Source organism: Schistocerca nitens, chromosome 8 (assembly GCF_023898315.1).
Source record: "Schistocerca nitens isolate TAMUIC-IGC-003100 chromosome 8, iqSchNite1.1, whole genome shotgun sequence".
Classification (NCBI taxonomy): Eukaryota; Metazoa; Arthropoda; class Insecta; order Orthoptera; family Acrididae; genus Schistocerca; species Schistocerca nitens.
Genome location: NC_064621.1, coordinates 358,684,300 through 358,704,645, shown reverse-complemented (window position 1 = coordinate 358,704,645; position 20,346 = coordinate 358,684,300). Strand labels below are relative to the sequence as shown.

At 44.8% G+C, this 20,346-nt stretch overlaps 1 protein-coding gene across 1 annotated transcript in view; it reads left to right on the top strand.

Annotated features, from left to right (window-relative positions):
- The window catches only part of LOC126199566 (ankyrin repeat and SAM domain-containing protein 1A-like), a 576,756-nt gene that overhangs the window by 307 nt on the left and 556,103 nt on the right, over positions 1 to 20,346 (top strand). The window lies entirely within an intron of this gene.

Sequence of the window (20,346 nt, the reverse complement as noted above, 5' to 3'; positions counted from 1 at the left end):
TTCGGTTTTTAGAACTATTATTGCTATAACTAACCACTTCTTACCGTAACGTCAGGAAACACGACATAAACCTGTTGTAAGTTTAGTAAACAAAGTTCGGAAACCCTTGTTAAGCATTAGGAAGCGTTAAGTCTTGAGTGAAGGCACGTAGATCTTTTCTTTTAGCGTAACCTGTCTGTTAATAAGTGTGTGTGTGTTTTTTGAGAGCCATCTCAGTTATTTAGACATCTCTTGAACTTTTTACGGTTCGATAGCGATTTTGTGATGTGTTGACAGTCTGCTTCGAAATTACTGATTGTCGGCATCGGTACATATTTACTGTCTATATATGTGGTAATTATGTAGTAGTGGCAAGGTAGCTTTTAATTATTAGTTTTGTGCTGCAGTAAAAAAAAAAAAGTTACATTTTAGTGGTAGGTTCTAGGATAGCAGAAGTCTGAGTAAAATGTTGCCAATAAACCACTTGCTTTTGCCTATCATCTATCGTCATGTCACATAGAGCATTAGCGAATACAGTAAATATGAAAGACATTCTAAGAGTAAAATTGCCACGTTTAGGTATAAGGTGTAAAAGTTTTTTTCCAATATTATTATTGGTTATTTGCTAGTACACTCGTGGACGTGTGGCAGTTCATGATTTTGTTTCCACATGCTACTGTGATACCTAGATTAGATTATCATAGTACAGTATTTTTTCTAATTCATCTTATTGGGGAGAGGTAACCAATTATTAAGTCTTAAAGTATCAGAAATATGCGTGAAGTTGACATTACCGTTATCAGTTAACAGTAGCCTAAATTTCCATTGATTTGCGTCTAGTCAGCAACATACAAGGAAGCTTATTTCATCACAGTTAGCGTACTATACTACCACGACTGTGAAGTGTCGGTAATCTCTCCGTAAAGTGACAAATGTAGGCGTCTTTGGCGACATAGCAGGGCTGTTGTCATAAACACACACACACACACACAATTAATTTTAGGTTAGATGAGGTACAAATCAATTGTGCACAGGAAATTTCTCTTGCTTCCTATCTAAGTTACCTCTAGTTTCATTGTGTTTTCTGGCCACGGATCTTAATGTTTGGGACACTGTTTTTGCCAAGTAAACTGTTTCATGTTTTTGCTACACTGGAAGAGGATGAGAATAATGCTTGTGCAGGACTGTATAGTACTCTTGGTACTACTTTGACCTAAATATTTGCCATGTAGCAATGAATTAATTTTTAAACTTTTCCTTAGATTAGTACTAGGGGGTGCCGCGTTGAAGGGTGTGGCGCCAGGGTGGCTTGTACTGATCGATAGATGCTGAGAAGCGAGGTCGACGCCCTCCACATATATGTGAAAATAAAATCTCTTCTGGTTCTTATAAAATTGGGCCAGGGATTGGCCAATGAAGCTAATTTACACCTTCAATTATCACTATGACTTGAACATAGGGAAACACACTTGACGCCTGTGCTACATCTGTTATTTTGGCATGTCGGCGACGGAGATCGAAATTAAGCATCTCGGCACATGTGGCGATCGTATCGACCACATTACTCATTTCTTAATACATTGAAGATAGTTTTTTTGTGGTTAAATAGATTCTAAACGTGCCATTGTAGTAAACATATTACGTAATAATTTCGAAAGATCCTTTTTATTGTTGTGATCAAAGGGGTCTTCATTCTCTTTTATTGCTCTAGTAGCAGATAAAGACGATCAGCGCATGTTACGAAGGATTAATACCTAAACTCTAATATTATGTCATTAGATTGCTACAGGACTCTATGAAAATCTGTTTACAAGTCAGCTATCACTAGTGAATCTTCTAGAGCAATCGATACGTTATTTAGCAGTATACCGTGAGCTCGAGAAATATTATATAAATTTATTCCAATACATTCTAATTAATTGTTAATGAAACTGTTTAAGTTTGATTGATATCGTGCTCCCTAAATGTACACCACAGATGAACAGAGTTGTTTTTATTCCAATATTTCATCATCTCTTAAGTATTTGACTTCCAGTTGGAAAGCTCTATTTCTGCTCAAGGAAAATAAATTGATTTTTATTTGTAACAATTAGAATTAGGTTTATTTTTCCATTAATTGTTAGATTACCTGCAACAGTCCTGTCAAAATATTAATTAATTGATGAAAAAGATGACCTTTGTTTGGGAATTCAATCCAGAAAGATTTGCCATAGTACCAATCTCGCTTTGATTCTCCCTAATAGCAGTAATATTTGTAGTCAAGGATGCAGGAATGTCACTTGTTCTCCCCACTGGACCCTCACAAAAACTTCAAATACGAGTATTTGAACGGCATCAAAAATATTAATCATAGTTCTTTTAGCAGGACAGTATAAGCACGGAACCCAAGGAGCTTATTAGTGAGCAAAACTAAGTTTGTTGTGAAGTATAACACTTCTGTTTATGTAGAAAGAATTAATACGCGTCAGTCACCCTTAAAATGAATAACACTAGAAACTAGTCGGTTAAAATTCTAACGGTACATCTCAGAATTGGTACTTTTACTCCAAGAAAATTGGTTGAAGGAAATTTTATATTTGAATTCCGTTTCAATTGCACTATCCTTGCTCAGAAGTCTGCAAAAAGATTGAACTGTTGACATATTCCATTGAAACGTTATGAATGAAATTCTTAAACGTTGGTCCACGTGTATTAAGTTTTTTTGTCACCTATTTTTCAGGCTCTACACTGTATGAGCTCATCCATCTACATTGCAATCCACAACTCCACCGACAAAATTTGTGAGGTTGTTCAGGGCTGTTTTTCCACGAGCATTTTGCTACAAGGAACCCATAGTTACCAGTGGCTCGTTAAAGAGATGTCGCATTTTGTTTGTTTACTTACGTTCACCCTATCCTACCCGCCCCTGCCCCATAATTTATCTTTGTATCAGGTTTGTACTGAAAATGTGTGCGCGGCTGTGTAAGTATCGGAGTGAGATGTATCTCTTGTTTGAAAGCAAACTTGTTCCATTCAATCAGCTATTGACAACGACAATACCCACTTTACCCATCGCCCTCATACTTGCATCAAGTTCTGGTTAGTTCTGTATTGCTTTTGTTTTTCTGTCAGTATTAGTCGTACTTCAACAGCGATACAGGGTAATATGCCTAGGAGTGCGCACTCTTCCCCCCCCTCCCCCCTCCTCCTCCTCCTCCTGCGCACTTTTCCCTCCCCCCTCCTCCTCCTCCTCCTCCTCCTCTCCCCCATCCTCCTCCTCACTCTACCGCTCAGCGACGGTAACACCATCAGTGATTTTGCATCTCCATTACTGTGTTTTTTGCTGTATGTTCTGATAATTGCATACACAGGCTTTACAAATGTAAATGGGGTGACTAAGAAAACAAATCAGAATTGCAAATGGTTCAAATGCCTCTGAGCACTATGGGACTTAACAGCTGTGGTCATCGGTCCCCTAGAACTTAGAACTACTTAAACCTAACTAGCCTAAGGACATCACACTCATCCATGCCCGAGGCCGGATTCGAACCTGCGACCGCAGCAGTCGCGCGGTTCCGGACTGCGCGCCTAGATCAGAATTGCAGTTTTATTCTGAATCCTCAGGCCTCTTATACCAAATTACACAGAAAATATCCTTGAACAACCTCCGAAGTTTCATTGGTGGAGTTTGGATTCACTACTTGTGTTTAGATTGTCCTTGACGCCAGTTTCATTATGTTGACTCCTGTAGCTGCAGTGGAATCCTGCGCTGGTGCATATAAATGATCACAGGCTTGCCAAACGTCATATGAGCACATTCTGTACCATTCTACATCCACCTGTTGCCAAATCTTCTCTCTTGGGCTGGTCGATGTTTCGAATGTATCTTGCACTGTTCGCTGAAGATCATAAATGTAATCTATGGCTGCCCCCACTACGATGCCCGGTTTTGGTCTCATATACTGCAATGTAAGACGCTTCTGTAGCTGCCTCTCTACTGGTCTACCCAAGACAGGACCTGTCCTTAACAACTTACATGGTGTCCCAGGAGGAATGGAAGGATATGACAGGAAATATCATTCGAATGATCGTTCCTGTCAAATCCCTGAATATTCACCGTTCTTTCGGGAACAACCATTACCGTATAGATTAACACTTTAAACCCGTCAGTTGCGTCTGTCACTGCACGATCTGGGTTGGACTGCGCAGTTACGATGCGGAAGATGAAGTCCTCTCGAGTAACTCACTTGCTCACTGCTCAGGGTCCAGCGAACGTTTCCTGATGATCCTGCCTGGCTTTCTAGTTGCAACAATTTTTCCAATTCGTGCCACTGTCGACGTCTGGTCATCAGTGTCTTCTCGTCTTTTACGCCCGATACAGGCGTGAATCTGTATGGCGCTACGTCCAGAGCAGAAGACGACCAGGTACACATTCTGTGGACCGCTGGCGCCCGATTTTCATACGGAAGGTTGCACCTGATGGACAAACATCGACTGGACGCCACCAGAAGGAACCTCAAAACATTTCACACTGCGTTTCAGATAGCGGTAATCACACTGAGCGTCAGCGGAACGTCACGTCACGTTACTGTCCAGTTTTCCTGGGAGGAAACTTTTGGCTTTGACTTCTGCTAACAAAGAAGGTTAACATATTCTCGCCACGGTCACTGCTGTTAAAGTAGTGGATTTTGTGCGTTTGGGTCTCCTTAATTTTATTGGTGGCTTTGTTTTCGTAACACATTACAAAGTTTGGATGAGGACTTGTTACTTTTGTTATAGGTGTTGTAACACGAAAGAAACCAGAGACCTGTTAAAGGGGAAAAAAAAAGATTTAATTCAGTTGTAAAACCTGGACCAATTGAAAGCTTAGACTGTGCTTAACTAAGAACATAAAGAGAAAAACAGTTTTTTTAATGAAAATTGTTTCAACATCTCAACTCTGTTGCGAGAAAAAAAATAGTTTTCTTCAATGTTATTTGACATTTAGCCGGCCGCGGTGGTCTCGCGGTTCTAGGCGCGCAGTCCGGAACCGTGCGACTACTACGGTCGCAGGTTCGAATCCTGCCTCGGGCATGGATGTGTGTGATGTCCTTAGGTTAGTTAGGTTTAACTAGTTCTAAGTTCTAGGGGACTGATGACCACAGCAGTTGAGTCCCATAGTGCTCAGAGCCATTTGAACCATTTGACATTTAGGAAGAAAATAAGGCGCAAAGAATAAAGCAAAAGGCGCTATGACCGCCTTGTAAATGTGTTTCGATGTGTTTGCAACTATTTATTTTCGTGACCAAATAAATGTTTGGCGAAGTTTACTGTCAGTTAAGCATTTTTCTTTGGCCATTAATAAACTGTGCCACCACTTGTAGTTCCTTAATGCTGATGATTCATTCAGGCTTTTTGTAAGACAGAGCGTTCATAATGTCACTTTGACAGTTCAGTTCAGGGGCGGGCGACACGTGGTTATACACTCCTGGAAATTGAAATAAGAACACCGTGAATTCATTGTCCCAGGAAGGGGAAACTTTATTGACACATTCCTGGGGTCAGATACATCACATGATCACACTGACAGAACCACAGGCACATAGACACAGGCAACAGAGCATGCACAATGTCGGCACTAGTACAGTGTATATCCACCTTTCGCAGCAATGCAGGCTGCTATTCTCCCATGGAGACGATCGTAGAGATGCTGGATGTCGTCCTGTGGAACGGCTTGCCATGCCATTTCCACCTGGCGCCTCAGTTGGACCAGCGTTCGTGCTGGACGTGCAGACCGCGTGAGACGACGCTTCATCCAGTCCCAAACATGCTCAATGGGGGACAGATCCGGAGATCTTGCTGGCCAGGGTAGTTGACTTACACCTTCTAGAGCACGTTGGGTGGCACGGGATACATGCGGACGTGCATTGTCCTGTTGGAACAGCAAGTTCCCTTGCCGGTCTAGGAATGGTAGAACGATGGGTTCGATGACGGTTTGGATGTACCGTGCACTATTCAGTGTCCCCTCGACGATCACCAGTGGTGTACGGCCAGTGTAGGAGATCGCTCCCCACACCATGATGCCGGGTGTTGGCCCTGTGTGCCTCGGTCGTATGCAGTCCTGATTGTGGCGCTCACCTGCACGGCGCCAAACACGCATACGACCATCATTGGCACCAAGGCAGAAGCGACTCTCATCGCTGAAGACGACACGTCTCCATTCGTCCCTCCATTCACGCCTGTCGCGACACCACTGGAGGCGGGCTGCACGATGTTGGGGCGTGAGCGGAAGACGGCCTAACGGTGTGCGGGACCGTAGCCCAGCTTCATGGAGACGGTTGCGAATGGTCCTCGCCGATACCCCAGGAGCAACAGTGTCCCTAATTTGCTGGGAAGTGGCGGTGCGGTCCCCTACGGCACTGCGTAGGATCCTACGGTCTTGGCGTGCATCCGTGCGTCGCTGCGGTCCGGTCCCAGGTCGACGGGCACGTGCACCTTCCGCCGACCACTGGCGACAACATCGATGTACTGTGGAGACCTCACGCCCCACGTGTTGAGCAATTCGGTGGTACGTCCACCCGGCCTCCCGCATGCCCACTATACGCCCTCGCTCAAAGTCCGTCAACTGCACATACGGTTCACGTCCACGCTGTCGCGGCATGCTACCAGTGTTAAAGACTGCAATGGAGCTCCGTATGCCACGGCAAACTGGCTGACACTGACGGCGGCGGTGCACAAATGCTGCGCAGCTAGCGCCATTCGACGGCCAACACCGCGGTTCCTGGTGTGTCCGCTGTGCCGTGCGTGTGATCATTGCTTGTACAGCCCTCTCGCAGTGTCCGGAGCAAGTATGGTGGGTCTGACACACCGGTGTCAATGTGTTCTTTTTTCCATTTCCAGGAGTGTATAAGCGTTCCGTCTAGTGTTAACACACCATCAACTGACCGTGTGGTCACGAGTCTTTGCAAGGACCATCCAAATTGCTACCAGCCCCCAACGAGACGGCGGACAAATTCAATGGTTCTGCAGTTCTAACAAGGGGAAGGCCTCCGACACGGCCAACGGATTCCTCTCAAATTTGGCAGGTCGCTTGTGTACAACCTGAAACGAAGGAATCTAAGTTATTTTGGGTCAAAGCCCCCGAGTTTTTGAGAAAATCACCCCTAAAGGTTGTGAAGAGCAATCGACTCAGAGTTGGAGGGATCGATAGATAATTGTAAATAGAGCATTTTTCATTATCTTGTATGGGGTCCGCAAACGCAAACTTTTCCAGAAATCGAAGAAAGAAACTTGTATAACTGCCGCTTCTGTACCCACATGGTAAACGCTATTCGGTGACAGCGCTGATAGCGCACCGGTCAAGGTAACTGGCTGGGAGTCGAAGAACCCGTGTTCGAATCTTGAAATATATAACACAACCAACAATAACTAGTTACTACAGCATAAAAAGACGAGCTAATTACTACAAACTACATACAGTACTCGTCATATGTTACTTGCGAAAGGACACTGTATTCATTCACAAAACGTATTTCATTCGGCGCATTAACGATGGAAAAATCACTACATGTATCCGCGAGGTTCGCGGCAGCCTAATGACTGAAAACAACTCTTTCCGATTGACTTCTATAAGGCTCGTGCTGGACACCTTCACTCTTCCAGGTTCACAACTATGATATGACGAAGAGGCAACCGGGACAACATAACTCTCCGCGAGTGCATACTGTCCCGTGCCTCGCTATAAACAAGCGTCGCGCGGTTGGCTGTCTGTGATCCCTTGTGAGGAATTCGCAGCACTCTTACTCGGAGTTGTTTTCATGTGACAAGGCTTAAAAGTTTAATACTTTACTAACTCACGGCGGTTGGGAAATTAGTTTGCCTACCTTATTATTATCATTCCTTATTGATTTACTTACCTTATTAACCCTCCTATCCCTATCAATTGAGATATGGAAAAATACAGACGAAAAGAATAACATCCGCTTGGTTTCTTCGAGATTCGAACCCGGGTTCTCCCATGCCGAGCCAATTACCTTGGCCATTGCGCTCTCGGCGCTGCCGGCGAAAAGCGTTTTGCATGTCGGTACAGAAGCGGCAGTTGTAGAAGTTTCTTACCCCAATTTCTGGGAAATTATGCGGTTTCGAACCCCATACCAGATGATGAAAAATGCTCTACTTACAATTATATATCGATCCTGCCAATTTTGAGTTGATTGCTCGTCATAACCTTTATGGGCGATTTTCTCAAGAATGTGAGGGGGTGTTGACCCAAAATATCTTAGATTCCTTCGTTTTAGGTTGTACACAAACGACCTGCCAAATCTGAGCCGAATCGGTTGGCCGTGTCTGAAGCCTTCCCCTTGTAAGTGCAACGATCATCGTCTTCAGTTCTTCTGTTGAGTATGTTTCCGCACATTTCTTCAGTTGGTCGTCGAAAGTGAATCAGAGGCTTCCTTGATGCGTCTCCCTTTAATGAGCTTAGAATGGCGTGTGAGAGAAGGCGATTTTGTAAGTATCTAGGAAATAAGCAACACAAAGACCAAAGTGGTGATTGTACATCGCCCTAACGACAAAGTACCTGACAACACAAGAATTGCTTTCCCTCCCTCCCTCCCTCCCTCCCTCCAAAAAGTTGTAATGAATCATATTGCAAATATAATAAACAAACAGGACCTCGAACAAATGAATCGATCCTGAGGCAGCTCGGCATCAGAACAAGACTGTCGACTCTTGTCAACCAAGATGAAATGGTTCAAATGGCTCTGAGCACTATGTGACTCAACTGCTGAGGTCATTAGTCCCCTAGAACTTAGAACTAGTTAAACCTAACTAACCTAAGTACATCACAAACATCCATGCCCGAGGCAGGATTCGAACCTGCGACCGTAGCGGTCTTGCGGTTCCAGACTGCAGCGCCTTTAACCGCACGGCCACTTCGGCCGGCCAACCAAGATCAGTTGAAATATTTTGGTGACATTGTCAGAAGCTGAAAGGCTAAGGAAACAACAATCATTATTTATATGACTGTTAACTCCATCTTTCATCTGTAACATTTTCTTCATCGATACGTTATCGGTGTATGAGCAGTTTGGCACTTGGGTCCGTAGGTCTGACAGTCTTATTTCAGTGACTCGTGTGCTCACTTCCTTGAGCTTTGAGGTGTGTTTTATTGTTAGTAAAAATTGTTGTATTATGGATGAAAAAATATTTTGATTAGTATTTCTTATAATGTATTTCTTGTTTTCGTCACAGATATTTTGTGATGATGTATCGAAACGCGTAACGATGAGTAAACTAAATTGCGACCAAGACGTTTCTAAAATTGTATTCTGTGCCATAGAGGGAAAAGTCGACAGACGAAGACCTAGAAGACGCGGCCCATTGCGGTGGTTCGACCAGATTACGAGCCTGACCAGGATGGGCTTTCAGCAAACATGTCATGATACCTGAGACAGGCGGGTCGTCGCCGGCCGTTGTGGCCGTGCGGTTCTAGGCGCTTTAGTCAGGAACCGCGTGACCGCTACGGTCGCAGGTTCGAATCCTGCCTCGGGCATGGATGTGTGTGATGTCCTTAGGTTAGTTCGGTTTAAGTAGTTTTAAGTTCTAGGGGACTGCTGACCGCAGCAGTTAAGTCCCATAGTGCTCAGAGCCATTTGAACCATTTTGAACAGGCGGGTCGTAAAGAGGCTGATAACGTGATGCCACTACACTCTTGCGTAGGGTTAGACCAAAGAGAGAACTAGTAAGCTATAAAGTGAATGAATTTTGCGATCTGGGAAGCAAAATAACCCATGACGGACGAAGCAAGGAAATAAAACGCAGACCAGCACGGTCAAAGATGGAATTCCTTGCCAAATGAAATCTACTAGTGTCAAACATCGGCCATAATTTGACGTTGAAATTTCTGAGAATGTACGTTTGGAACACAACATAGTATTGAAGTGAATCATGGACTGTGGTAAAATTGCAAAAGAAGAGAAGCGTTTGAAATGTGGTGCAGTAGAAGGATGTTGAAAATTAGGTGGACTGATGTGAAATTGGAAGGTTCTCCGCAGAATCGGCTAGGAGAGAAACATAAGAATATTGGAGCACAGGATGATAGGACATGTGTTAAAACATCAGGGAATAACTGTCATTGTAGTAGAGGGATCTGTAGAGGGTAACATCTGTAGAGGAAAACAGTGATGAGAATATGTCAAGCAAATAATAGAAAACTTTGGATGCAAATGTTAATGCAAATGTTACTCTGAGATGAAGAGGTTGACGCAGGAGAGGAACTAGTGATGGGCCGCATCAAACCAGTTAGAAAACTGACGTAAAAAAAAAAAAATAAGTTAATTGCAACTGAGGGTGTTAATTTGTTTTCGTTGGCGAGGAACCGAAGAGTTCTGCATGTAAACAGTGTTACAAACAAAATCATTTTCTGTCTAGAGAAGCACAGTTTGGACAGCAAGTAAATAGAACACAAATATCTAGAGTAAAATTTAGCGCAGTTTGTTTCCCTGGCCGGCCGCTGTGGCCGAGCGGTTTTAGGCACTTCAATCCGGAACCGCGCTGCTGTTACGGTCGCAGGTTCGAACCCTGCCTCGGGCATGGATGTGTGTGATGTCCTTAGATTAGTTAGGTTTAAGGAGTTCTAAGTCCAGGGGACTGATGACCTCAGATGTTAAGTCCCACAGAGTTTAGAGCCTTTTTTTGTTTTGTTTTCCTGGTTGATTACTGAGACCAAAGATTAGACATACAGTGCTCAGTACCCGCAACGTGGTGCAGCTACCGGTAACGTCCTAGCAAGGTCGGACGTTGGAGCGAGGCGGGCAGGAAAGTGTGCCGCTGAACAGGTTCTGGGTAGCACCGTCCTTCGCTGCGAGCCGCGCAGTGACGTAACCAGACGCAGCCAGTGTTGTATAGCACACTGCAGACATAAACGCTGACTTGCGTCTTAGCTGGGATTCCTACCCGACTGATGGTTTCGGAACACTGAAAGCACGTGTATTGCTTACGAAACTCTAGCTGTTCAAGTCGTAAGCCGTACGTATACGAGGAAACACGGGTCCTGATCTTGGTCCCCTGTCTGATGTCCTCATTGGAGTTCTCCGGAGTTCTCTGTCGGTCAAGATAATGCACGACCTACCTCCTTGAAGAGATGCGTACCGCATGTTCCCCCTCATCATTGTCTTTCGTGACGCAGTAACCTATAAGACAATGAAGAAGTACTCGTCGAGCTAGATATTGGATTGACAACACATGGTGGTTTTTTACCGGTTACTTACGGGGACCTTTCCCCGATTTTGGAACTATGTGTATTTCTACATGGAATACGAACTGTTGCACAACTTAGCATTTTTCATCTACGTAGACTGTCCGAAAGTGAAATCATAAATGGCAGAAGGAAGTGGAACAAATTAAAAATATAGCCTTGGACGATTATTATAGACTCTTACAGTTAGCAACGCAACCACCAAATTTCATTGCATAGTCAACGCAAAGAGGTAAGAAAATGAAATAGCCACTTTATTGAACCTACCGCTTTTAGAAATAATAATAAAAAAATACCCTGTATACTAAGAGGTAAGGTCAAGTGACGTCGTATCAACTGGAAAGGCGAGACTTGCTGAAGGGAACGTCATGGAATGTGAATGAAAATTTCACCATCGGATTTTGTATGTGAGCCTAGTGTTTAAAGTACTGCAACGCATATAGTACTCATAAAGAAAGTTCTACGAGAACTCCAAGCGCCTCAGAGAATTGCCCAGGTTGAAACTGGTTTTCATGACTTCCGGAAGCCGTTCCATATTACATCGCACTGTCACCTTATGAACAACATATGGGCTTACTGAATATCAAACTTCGTGTTTCACTGAGCAGGTCTTAGCTCATAAAGCACTGCGTGTCGTTCTTGACGGTAAGAAATTTGCAGACATGAAAGCAGCTTCGTGGCTACCACAAGAGAGTGTGTGAATAACACAGAGGATGACGTTCCGATCCTTGATGCTGGACACAGATAATACTATTAAGACCTGCAAAGCATCGAAGCATAGTGCAAAGATCGGTAGTTAAGTATTATTGCACGTAAATGTGCGGAAATACCAATTGTTTCTTAACTACACAAATGCTGAATAATCACTGCAGGCTGTCACATCCATTAAATACCTAAACGATTTAAAATAGAACGAACGCACAAAACAAATAGTAGGCAACGCAAATGCTAGACTGAGATTCATTGGAAGAATCCTTAGAAAGCGTAGCCGAGCAAAGATGGAGGTAGCTTACAAAACCCTCGGTCGTCTCGTGCTTGAGTACTCCTCTTTTTTTGTGGCATGCTTACAGGGTACGTTTCGCAAAGGAAATACAGAATATCCAAAGAAGAGTAGCGCATTTCGTCACGAGTTCGTTTAGTAACCGCGAAAGCGTCACGGAGGTGCTCATCCAACTCCATTGGCAGACGCGACAAGAAGCACACTATACATTACGCCGTGATTTCGGTTAAAATTATGGAAGCGCAAGTTCCTAGAAGTGTCAACCAATATACTGCTTCGTGGTACATCAATTTCTCGAGATGGTCGAGAAGGTAAACTTAGAGAGATTCTAGCTTATACGGAGGCTTACAAACAGTAGTTAGATGTGTAGATTTAGAATAAAACTAAACGCGGAGAATGCGTAGAACAGGATGCTAAAAGTACGTGACTTAAGATTGGAAAGACTACAGAGAGCGTACACATAGGTTCAGTAATGCAAGATGTTGTATGATCGGGCAAGTCAGTTGCATGTCATGGCCGTTACGTCAAGTGCCTTGAAACGAAATGGGAACCTGAAAGCAACTATCTGTGCCCTGTCCACGCTAAACGGTGTGATAGTAGCATGTGCGTTGTATCTGGTGCACAATAATCAATCTATGGGCAGTAGTTTTCTCATATTGCAATGTTTCAGGCTGACAGTGTATCCTCCTATGACAGTTACGCATGGTTGGAACCATTGGTCGGATTAGAGCGGTACTCAGCGGCGACTGGGCGCTAGAGCAGACAATATGACCGCGCCATTGTGGCAGTTGGATTTTGCCTGTTTATACAAAACCACGAAAATCTTGTTTTCAATATACTGAGATTTAATTTGTAGTTGTTAAACTTTATAGGGCAGTCGTTAAATAGTCTTGGTTTAGGCGTTGCAGAGAGATGCCGATCCCTCTGTCTTTGTGCGCTTACCTTCTAGGGGTGAAAGCCATCGAGACTGTCACTTACGAGCCTAGCGAACCCAATAATACTGGGTTCGATATTGAGATGGGACGTTATGGAGTATTTTTACATGTCAAGATTTCTACGGCCCCCCTCCCTCTCCCTGTAAACCACTCCGCCCAGCCCAACACTAAGGATGGTATAGGCACTATCACAGAGCATTTTTATAGAAGTATTACAAATACTGGGTCATGTATGTACAAAATTTAGTTGAAATTACTCCAGACATTTCGGTCACCACGTTCTTATCCCCATCCCAACCCCTGTTGAAGATAGGTGTAATCATCAGTGTGCTTCTTCCCAGGTAGTAAGTCTTAAGTGTATGAAGGTCGGATGAAATCGATCTATTGCTTTAGGAGGAGATGTAGAACATACATACAAACAAACGTTGTACATACATACGAGGGTGAGTCAAATGAAAATCTTAACTATTTTTTAAATATTATTTATTCTGCAGAAGTGGTACAAACCTGTATCGCTTTTCAACATAATCTCCCCCACGCTCAATGCAAGTCCTCCAGCGCTTACCACCAAAGTGCATAAATTCCTTTAGAAAAAAAATTCTTTTGTTAGTCCGCGCAACCACTCATGCTCCGCGTGGCGTACCTCTTTATCAGAACGGAACTTCTTTCCTCCCATTGCGACTTTGAGTGGTCCAAACATATGGAAATCACTTGGGGGCAAGGTCTGGTGAGTGTGGTGGATGAGAAAGACACTCAAAATGCTGGTCTGTGGTTGTTGGAACTGTTGTACGGGCAATGTGGGGCCTTGCATTGTCATGTTGAAAAAGGACACATGCTGACAGCAATCCACGTCACTTTAATTTGATTGCAGGCCGCAGATGATTTTTTTTTGGGAGATCTGTGTATGATGCACTGATGACAGTGGTCCCTATAGGCATGTAATGCTCCAAAATTACGCCTTTTTCGTCCCAAAAGAGTGTCAGCATAACCTTCCCTGCTGATGGTTCTGTTCGAAACTTCTTCGGTTTTGGTGATGAGGAATGGCGCCATTCCTTGCTCGCTCTCTTCGTTTCCGGTTGGTGGAAGTGAACCCAGGTTTCGTCCCCAGTAACGATTCTTGCAAGGAAGCCATCACCTTCTCGTTCAAAGCGCCGAAGAAGTTCTTCACAAGCATCAACACGTCGTTCTTTCATTTCAGGAGTCAGTTGCTGTGGCACCCATCTTGCAGACACTTTGTGAAACTGGAGCACATCATGCACAATGTGGTATGCTGACCCATGACTAATCTGTAACCATGCTGCAATGTCATTCAGTGTTACTCGGCGGTTTTCCTTCACTTGGCTTCAACTGCTGCAATGTTCTGTGGAGTCACAACTCGTTGTGCCTGACCTGGACGAGGAGCATCTTCCACTGAAGTCACACCATTTGCGAACTTCCTGCTCCATTCGTAGACTTGCTGCTGTGACAAACATGCATCACCGTACTGAACCTTTATTCGTCGATGAATTTCAATAGGTTTCACACATTCACTGCGCAAAATTCGAATAACAGAACGCTGTTCTTCCCTGGTGCAAGTCGCATGTGGGGCGGCCATCTCTATACTGATACTGCGACGGTATGTGTGCATCTGCATTATGCTGCCACGTATAGTCCATTCTGCACGCTGTTTGTAGCACGCTTACCAACTTACAGGATAACGGCGCGAAATTTCGATTTGTTATTACAAATTTAAGGTTTTCATTTGACTTTTGTCAATACAATGCTCTGCAGTACTTAAGGACAAGATAGACAAAGTAACGTAACATTTTAACTACTCGGTGAAAATAAATGAAAATGCTGGAGCATGTTGCCAGAGGTCTTCCAGTCGTGCTGAGAAAGTTGCACGTCACATGGCGTGAGGTTAGCTTGACTAAAGCGCCAACTGAGGCTGGGCCTGCAACACGAGGCAGTTAAATAAACGGAGAATGAGTTCGTCAATCAGCAAGAAGTTGCGGTGCACTGTGGTGGTTTTGGTCATTATAACATGGTCCGCAGACAACATTTGGGTGACTTTACACTTTGAAGAGACATTTGGAAACTGAAAGGAGAACAGTGTGTGACGAATGTACCCAAAAGTTTGCTATTGCTCACGGCATTATCTACGTGCATGGGGAGCTTTCCGAACCACAGGCACTGCTGCGTGAAGGAGAGGAGATGGTCGATGACCATCAGCTACAGCAACCGATGAATGATTAGATTGTGCAACAGGCAAGAAGGGATCCCCGCCAACAGTGGATACAATTGCAACCACGCTTAACAAGACTGCAAGTTTCGCAGTCTCATGCCCTATAGTTGCACGGCGACTGCATGTAGGTGGCCTCTTCGCTCGACGACCAGTACGTTGTGTTTCGGTGAGACACCTGCATGTCGTCGGCACCGTCTGCGATAGTGCGAAGAGCATAGGAACTGGACCAACGAGGAGTGAGATCCACGAGCTCTTCCCTGAAGAGAGCAGATTCAATCTCAGTGACGATTCTAGACGTACCGTCGTGTGGTGAGAGATGAGAACACGTAATGCACCCACAAACATTGTCGAGCGTAATCGTTTTGGTGGTCCAGGTGCTATGGTGGGGGGAACCATAATTTTGCATGGGCGTACTGACCTCCACATCATTGAACAGGGTACACTCAGAGGTCAACGTTATTGTGACACTGTATTCCTTTCCCATGTGCATCATTTCGGGGGTGCATTCGGCCGAGACTTCATTTTTATGGTTGACAATGCGCGACCTAACGGGAAGCAGCTCTTGGTTCAAATGGCTCTGAGCACTATGGGACTTAACATCTGAGGTCATCAGTCCCGTAGAACTTAGAACTAATTAAACCTATCTCACCTAAGGACGTCACACACATCCATGCCCGTGGCAGGATTCGAACGTGCGACCGTAACGGTCGCGCGGTTCCAGACTGAAGCGCCTAGAACCGATCGGTCACTGGGGCCGCCGCAGCTCTTGGAACGAGAGGATATTCGGCGAATGGACTGGTCTGCCCGTTCCCCAGACTTAATTTCCGTCGAGCACGTGTGGCACGCGTTGAGGAAACGTATTGCAGCACGCGCAACTACTACTATCCAGTAACTGTCAAATGAGCCTGTAGAGGAATGGAACGTTCCACCACAAGAGCTTCGTACCGAACTTACGGCGAGCATGGGAGCACGTTGCAGAACATGCACTGCAATCCGCGGTGATCTGACAACCTCTTACAACAAACTAAGCCGCGCGTTTTGTAATATTCAGGGGACCAACATAAATCGCGGTGACTTCACTGTAATTATTGTGCTTCAGTGAAAGTGTCATTTCTGCTCGCTTCATTGCGTATTTCTCTGTTACCTTCTGTACTGTAGTGTACTGTACTGTACTGCTGTAGTTCTTTCTGTGTACAGGCAAAGTTTCATCGAGCTGTGCTCAGTTCATTCCAGGGTTCAGAAGTGATTTATACTGATGGCTCCATGGTTTCTGGCCGCACTGGTTTTGCTTTCACCTATGCGCGACGCACAGAACTGCGTTCCTTGCCCGATGGCTGTAGGGTTTTTACTGCAGAATTGGTAGCCATCTTGCGCGCACTGGACCATATCCGCTCGTGCTGAGGTATATTCTTCACTATCTGTAGTGACTCATTGAGCGGTTTGCACGTTATCGGCCAGTGCTTCCCTCGCCACCCGTTGGTCATCGCTATCTAGGACTCCCTTTCTCTACTTGCTCAACTTGGATGCTCGGTGGTTTTCATTTGGACTCCAGGCCATGTTGGGATTCCTGGCAATGAACTTGGCGATCGACTGGCTAAGTTAGCTACTGCCAGGCCATCTCTTGCTATTGGCATTCCGGAAATAGACCTTCGCTCGGCATTACGTCGTCAGGTTTTGGGCCTATGGGATACGGAATGGCACACTCTTTCTTCGCCGAATAAGCTCAGGGCACTTAAGGATTCTACAACGCCGTTGCGGCCCTCCTTACGGGCCTCTCGTAAGGCTCCTGTCGTCCTATGCCGGCTCCGCATCGGCCATACTTTTTTGACTGACGGTTATTTCCTCCGGTGTGAGGACCCCCTCTCTGTCCCGGATCGATGTTGACTGTGGATCACACCTTATTGGACTGCCCCAACTTAGCCAACCTGCGACGGACTTTTAGCTTTCCAGACTCGCTGCCCCTGGTGTTGGCTGACAATGCCCCAACGGCGGATCTCGTTTTACGTTTTATTCGTGATGGGTGATTTTATCACTTTATTTTAGGGAGGGACCTTCCACCTTATCGGTGAGTGGAGGGGATGGCAGGCCCTCTTGCTCCCCCCTTCGCACCGGCTGGATTGGGCTTGGTGGTACACCCCGGCCCTCTGCCATCCCACTCCTTTCCTTATGGGGTCTGTTATGTCTTGAGCATCTCTCTTGTCTCCTGTGCATCTTCCTTCACGCCCCTGTCATTAGTCACTTTCTTTCCCTCACCTCTTCTTCTGTCCTTGTCCTTCCTTCCCTGTCAATAGTTTATCGTTTTATGGATATTGTAGTTCCCTCTTTTAATGTGGGATTTTATCGGTTTTAGTTAATCTAAGGTCGGAGGGACTGAAGACCGCGTAGTTTGGTCCCTTCTCCGCCCAACCAACCAATCATCAGGCTGTGTTAGGTGGCAGTGACGTTACTTTCGCCCTCAAGTTTCGCACACCAGTCTATATTTAGATCCACAGGTTTAACCACTTAAAGCAAAGGTGTACAGACTCTATAGTGCCACGGGTGCTAACCGCCTCACTGTGACTACATTAAAGTCAAGGTGGAAAAAATCACTTTATTTTTTTCCAAATATTCACTTTATTTAACTAACATAATTACAAGTATATACTCTCAAAAGAACCAAGTTCTGCAAGGGCCCTACCTCTCTTTTGCGTGACGGAATGAAGAAGTGGAAAAAAAAATAGAGAGCGAATGGTGAGGGCTGGGCCGCCATCAGATCAGGCAGGCCGCATGTCTGTGCATCCCTTACTTGGATAGTTGGTGATGGATGGATAGAAAGAGGGAAGATAAGGGTTTAACGTTCCGTTGGTGATAAGGTCGTTAGAGGCGGAGCACAAGCTCGGATTCTGCATTTCCCTGTACACTCCGCAAGCCATTGTACAGAGCGTGGCGGAGGGTACATTGTACCACTAGTGTCGATTGTGTTTCCTGCTCCATTCTCATTTTAAAATGGGGACAAAGGCCGCCTCTGTTCCCACGTACGCGCTCTAATCTATTTTATTCTGATCATCTCTACACGAAATAGGCTGGTGGTAGCGTAATAGTCGTAGGGTATTTCTTGAATACAGGCTATCTAAATGACCCAAGAGGGCTCCGCGAGTCTTAAGACGTCTTTCTTGCAGCAATTCTCATTAACGTCCCTGGAGTGTTTCTGTTAGTCTTTCGTCTGAGCTGTACTGACAGGTCACGACACTAGGAGCGTATACTGGTTATTTTGTCTACTGAGGAGGACTTAAAACATTGGGACAGTCTCTCCAATTGGAAGTATTAGTATCACACATGCGAATACCTTTAAAGATTGAAAGAGTTTCCAGGTTCCTTCCAACAAATCTAAGTCTTCGTTCCCCATTCCTAATGTTAATTTAAAGTAATCGTTTCATTTCATGACGCTTATTACTATTATCCTCAGAAAGGGGAAGGGGTTCGAGCATGTTCGCTTCAAAGGGACCAACCCTGGATTTACCTTAAGCGATGTAGAGAAGCCAGGCGAAACCTAAATCTGGATAGCCGGACTAGTATTTTATCCGTCGTCTTCCCGAATACAAGTCCACTGCGGCACCCCTCTCGATATTAGTCATCTAGGTATAGTGGACAGGATGAAGAAGGCTCCCCACAGGCTGATTCCGTTGTGCGAGGTCTACCAGAGGTAATTTTTTGTGCTAAATAATAAAAACGTAAATGCATGATCTGATCAAACATATTCCATTATTGGACATTAATGTGGGTTGTGCCACCTTCCGTCTTTATGATGGCCTGAACTCTGATGGAGGCACTTTTAATGAGGTCTCTGAATGTTTGGGAACGAATGGTAGCCCATTATTTCTCAAGAGCCGCAACCGGAGAATGTAGTGACTTTGGACACTTGTGCCTGGAGCTAAGGCGTCATTCTCATCCAGAGGTGTTCTATTTTGTTCAGGTCGGGACTCTGTGCAAGGTAGTACATTTCAGGAACGCTATTGTCCTCAAAACATTGCCTCAAAGATGACAGGGTGCATTGTCAGGCTGATACAGTCACCGTCTCCCAACTATTCCTCTTCTGTAGGTAATACACAATGCTGTAAAATGTGTGTATATTTCCGCGCGTAGCGTTTTCTTATGAACAGTAAGGGGACTACAACCTAACCACGAAAAACACACCTCCAATCACCACTGTTGACACTACACATGATGCATACCCTTCCTTCGGATTGCCACAAGATGTAGGGGGATTCATCTGCAATCGTCCACTGTCCAGATGCGTCGCTCTTTACACCATCTCGAGTGTTGTTTACCACTGACCACAGGCAAGTGTGGCTTGTGAGGAGCTGCTCGACCCTTGTATCCCATTACCTTTAACTCCCTATGTTCAGTCATTGTGCTATCTGACCTATTGTTAGCACTTCGGAACACGAGAGTGATCCGTTCCGCTGATTTCAGGAAACTTTTTACAACCTCCCTCCGCAGTGCTCTGTCAGCACTTGTCTACCTGGCCTTGGTTTAGCTATGGTTGTTCCTGCGCGTGTTCAGTCACATCACCAACAGTCGTCTTCTGCATCTTTCGAAGGATTGAAATGTACTTTATCCGTTTGTTATTCAGGTGGCATCCAACGACTACTCTATTTTCGAAGTTACTGTGGTGTACTGAGCGACTCATTCTGCTGTTACTCCTTCTCTGCTGACAGCACATTACTCCCAAACTCCTTTTATACTGCCAGGTCCGCCTCCTGTGACACCTTATGGTCAATCACGCATTTTATAGGGTTGTTCGGATACTTTTGGTCAAATAATGTATGTCATTTTAAAGCTACATTCGGCTCAAAAGCCTCTAACGCAGCATTTAATGTGATTTAATGAGATTGAAAAATGTAAAAATTCAGATATTCAACATAATTCATTAATATCTTTAAAAACTATAATTTAAAAAAGGAGAAAGAAATGAAAAGTCTTGACTCATGTCCATGGAAAAATCCGTTTTCCA